At 33.9% G+C, this 4,956-nt stretch overlaps 1 long non-coding RNA gene across 1 annotated transcript; it reads left to right on the plus strand.

Moving 5' to 3' along the window:
• The first annotated feature begins 421 nt into the window (after positions 1 to 421).
• On the plus strand, positions 422 to 4,486 carry LOC141719300 (uncharacterized). The gene is made up of 5 exons (XR_012574068.1): positions 422 to 1,135; positions 1,881 to 2,041; positions 2,234 to 2,361; positions 3,089 to 3,144; positions 4,021 to 4,486. It is a non-coding gene; the product is annotated as an uncharacterized LOC141719300 (long non-coding RNA).
• Positions 4,487 to 4,956: the final 470 nt, after the last annotated feature.

The raw sequence follows: 4,956 nt of genomic DNA on the forward strand, positions 1-4,956 counted from the left end.
TAAAATATTATAATGATAAATTTAACGCTTTATAAAACTTAACAAGTTACTAGTGGATTTATTTACAATATTTTTATATTTTTGAATTTCTTCATTTTTCATAAAAAAATATTAAAAACAATATTAATTAGTGTAGTTATATTTGAAATACATATTTTATTTATTTTTCAAAAATAATAATATTAGTGTAATTGAAAGTTTAAAAACTTATCAAGTCATTAGCGAATTGATTTATAATATATGTAGTTGAATTTATTTATTATTCATAATTAAATGTTAAAAACATTATTTAAGAACAGAAAAAAAATAATTAAAATAAAAAAATATTGAGGCGCGGGTTGAAAATTGGGAAGCGATAATGTTTTAAAATTTTAGACAAAAACCGGAAAGGAGCTTGAATACTCACACTTAAACACACACCCTTGAACACTCAACAAACCACCTCTCTCTGTCTTGTCTCAAATTTAGGGGTTTCATCAGGAGATGTCGGGCTTCAAAATTTGGGGATTTTATTTGGGGTTACTTAGGATTTGGTTTGGGGCTAAATAAGGTTTCAATTTCCACTCTCTAAATAATAGGTTCAAAAATTTTGGTGTTAGGCTTTCACTAATATGGGTTTCTATTTGGGGTTTCAATCGAAGAGTGTTCTTCAAGACTTTAGGGTTCAAGTTTGGTTTTGGCTCAGAATCAACCGGTTAACCTTGATTTGTTTCGATTTTAAGGTATAGCCTCCCTCTGTTTGTCTCGTTGAGGTCGAGAAGTCTCTTAAGCTCGTTACTTCTTGCGCTATGCCTGCACTTCCAGGTTTCGGATTTTATTATCTTATAGTTCGTCATCAGTTATAAGGGTATAAGATCAGTTCTTTATCCACCCGATAACATAAATGTTTTCTTTTTGGTTTTATTGTAGTCATGTTGTTGGGTATCATTGTAATTTTTATATATTATTGTGGGTCTTAATAAGTGGTTTTGGGTCATATTTGCTTTCAATGGATGACAAAACATATAAACTAATTGGTGCGGACTACCCTGGTAACCGGAAGGAAGATGTCAAGGACCCAAACTTGTTATGGATGATGATCTTCATTTCTGTTGTCAGTTTTCTCGGCATTTTCAGCCTCACACCTCTTCTAAAGGTATGGGTCAAAGCTTATACATGTAAATTTTATACTTGATTACTGACTTTCACCTACATAAAATTTTGAATAATCAAATTATCTATGTTACTACTCATACTTACTTTATATTACTAGAGAACATGAAATTATATCCATTGTCAGTTTGTGAGCTTCTTTCTTTGGGATGTAAAATCTTATCTTTACCGGTCAAAGGTCCGTCTTGGTTGCAAGAAATCATGTCAAGACTTCATAAAATATATAAAATTTTGGTGAAATTTACAATTGTAGTTTGTACGGGTGCAACTATGAGCTACTTCAGCCACACCGATCCCAAGTTCCCTACTAATGACATGAAAGTAACCTTAAAATGTTATAAATTATTTAAATGAATCATTCTACAGTATATATGAATCATTTTAAAGAGTGCTAGTCAGAAAATTAAGGATATTAATGAGACGAAGGATTGAGCCGTGAAGATCTAGTACAAACTTTATAGATTCTTTTGGTTTATCATGTCACTAGCTATAAGGGTAATAATATTGAGGACTACAATACATTTCAAAGTTAGTTTAGGCCGTAAACTACATTCCATAGTTTTGATGGGGCAGTAGTATTAATCGGGGGCTATGAAAGGCTCTTTATGATTGGTCAGTAGTGTTATTTGGGTGCTAGAAGGGACTCAAATGTGATACTATTACTATATTTTGTCTTCTCATTGCTGCATAATGACTGCTTGAGTGATTTTGCTGTCTTTGGTTGTCAGGTTATGGTCATGGATTATAAGCTCATATATCCTAGTGGAACTACCACAGCAACGTTGATCAATAGCTTCCACACGCATTCTGGTGCTGAGCACCAATTTACAACATTTTCAGAGCAAACATGAAGCAGCTGTGTTCCATGCAGTGGCTCGAGCTGTAGGAGGTTGGTTTTTATCTAGTATTACTGCGTTCATATCTCTGCTACCCGTGTTTTGTTAATATGCAAATGTTAGTTTTTGTCTAGTATTATTGCGTTCATATCTCTGCTACCTGTGTTTTTTTATAGAATTCACATTTTTATAATGCGAAGATATAATTTTACTTGTGTAAACTTTGTGTTATTTTTGTTTCCCAGAAAAAATTCGGAGCTCTAAGTTTCAAATAGAATCTATTCGGAGCTCTAGGTTTCCGTAGACCGTAGAACTTACAAATAAAGCTGTTGACTTTCTGAAAGAGACATTTTCAACATTGGACATCGATGGTGTAAGTTCTTGTTTCTCTGCTAACTGTCAGCACTTCCAATTTATGCATTGCTTATCTCTATAAAGCGTGAACCTCAATAACCTCAATAACCTGCTGGATCTTATGATAAGGTTGCTGGTAATACTATATGTATCTTGAATTCTTGATTTGATTTCTTTAAGTATCATACAGTCAGTTGATATTATAATATGTGTGAATATGTATTGCATAAGCTGCATTTAGTTTTCTCCGACCAGCAACCACAGTTTCTTGTGAAAGAATTTAGAATTTTTCAGATGATCTTGCCTCGTTGCCTCGTGGCCTCGTGGGGTTATTAGTTACCTTAAAAATGTTGCTTTAAATCACTTAGTTACTTAAAGTAAAAGAAATTTTACTTGATACAAGTTAATGTCTGTTTAGACAGTGCAATTAATTGTGTGTAACTTCAAAGTTACTACAAAAAAATGACAAAATGTACTCACAAGCAGGAGGTAGTACTAATTTTTCAAGCCAAACTGCAAACTAGAATAAGTGTATAAATCCTCTCGCCATATTACATGTTGAAATTTTATCTGCAGGTCTATCTGAGTAAAAAATTATCAATCAAACAGTCTAGTTTAGATTTTGTGACATGCAAAGAAGAAAAGGCAGACCTAACGGGGTTTATCAATTATCACTTGCAAACTGTGTCCTTTAGGCAAATTAAAGTTTTCATTAGTTAATCAAGGGTTGTCTGAATTTTTCTCAGGATGGGTCCCTTCGAACATGTGAAGTGGAAGATCTTTTTTCTACTGCTCCTAAAAGGTAATGTCTGACCTACTTGGTATTAGTTTCTTTTCCTTATAAACACAATTTTAAAGATGTTTCCCCTTGAGAGCTTATAGTGAGAGAGTTTTGTGGTTTAGAAAATTTACATTGTGGGTATACTAGAACAAAGAACTAGGTGTTGTGATAATGGAAGAACTTTTGTTGGGCCATTTAATATGAACTAGTAGCTTTTGATATCAAATTATGGGAGTAGAACATATCAGATGAAATTGTGCTGGGTTTTTTGACTATAAATGCTAGCCATATCTCAAAGTTTGTGATGCCACAATATATATTCTGAATATGCCACTATCAATAGCTGGCTCAGTGCTGCTAAACATTTTCATGAGCGAAAGAGAAACCGATCTCGAAGATTTGACTTCTCTACTTGTTGAGTTGTGCGATAGTTGAGGCCAATTTAATCAAAAGGAAAAGCTTATGCTTTATGTCTGCTAATAGTAAATACTAGTAATATATATTGAAGTTGCATGACATCCAGAGTTAGGTCCCGTAACCAAAGCCATTAAATATCTGATGGATGGTTGATGTCTTATTACTTGAGTTATAATCAATTTGCAATCACAATTTTGATTTGTAGCTCCTAAATTGAAACTGTGAAGATATTCATCAAGTTCAGAATGTACGTTGTAACTTTTAAAGAGGTATTATTAGTTACTCGTGTAGTTTATGTAGTTATCTACAATCCTCAACAAGGCAGTAATATTGCTCAAAATATGAACATTATTGAAATTCTTTTTTATACAAAAGCTTGGACTGACAGTCGATAGTGATGTGGCAGAAAAGGCTTCTGATTATCTATGTCTTGTATTTTGTTGCATCTATCATGTATATTAACAATGCTTACTGACATAGTGTCCTTGATGACATCATGAACAAGATGCAGGAGAACTTCAATTGGGCGCTGAGAAAACTAGGTGAAGAAAACCCTAGCCTCAATGTCAATATGGTAGAGCTATGGGCCACAATTTCAAGTGACCATGATGATGGCACTCAGTGTGATGGCACTCCTGTTACAATGGTCACTTCTATTACTGGAGGTGGTTCTCCCTAGTCAGAAGCGTTCTACCAGCATTCTCGTTCTACTTTATTTTTCTCAGTACTAATATGTTTAGATTTTGAATTGTAACTTTAATTTGTTTAAACTTCTGCTTTTGTTTTATGGTTGGTAGATAATTAGTGGTATAAGGATGGTAGTATGGGGATGGTGAAGGTAGTGGTAGTGTGGGGAAACTGATGTTATGGTTGGTGGACTGATGTTTATGGTTTGTGGATTGTGTTGGTTTTAAGACAATGGTCTTATTTATGGGCATGTTAATTTTTTACAAACAGTTCCTAGCATTTTTTTGTAAAAAATGTTGCATTAGGTCTTTATAGTGTTGCTAATAATCACTAAAAAATGTTTCTAAAAACACTAAAAAGCGTTACAAAAACACAAAAACACATTGCAAAAAGGTTGCATCGATACCCCATATATGGGCCCCATTGTGGGGCCCACAAATATTGTACTGATAGCCCAAACCCTACTGTAACACTTTTTAAGACCTATTGTAAACCTATTGGTGTTGCAATAGCACGTTTCTGTAACGGATAACCAAGGGTTGCAATAGGATGTCACCAGGTTTGCAAAAAACTCTATTTCAACGCCTAAAATTGCAACCCCGAAAAAGAGTCGCCATAGCCTTTTTTTGGCCATTCGAAACGCTTTTTTGGCATTTAGCAACGCTTTTTTGGCCTTTAGTTACGGTTTCTTGGGGTTGCAAAATCCAATCTATGGCGTAGTGATTGCTC

This window comes from Apium graveolens, chromosome 1, assembly GCF_009905375.1.
Source record: "Apium graveolens cultivar Ventura chromosome 1, ASM990537v1, whole genome shotgun sequence".
In the NCBI taxonomy this organism is placed as follows: Eukaryota; Viridiplantae; Streptophyta; class Magnoliopsida; order Apiales; family Apiaceae; genus Apium; species Apium graveolens.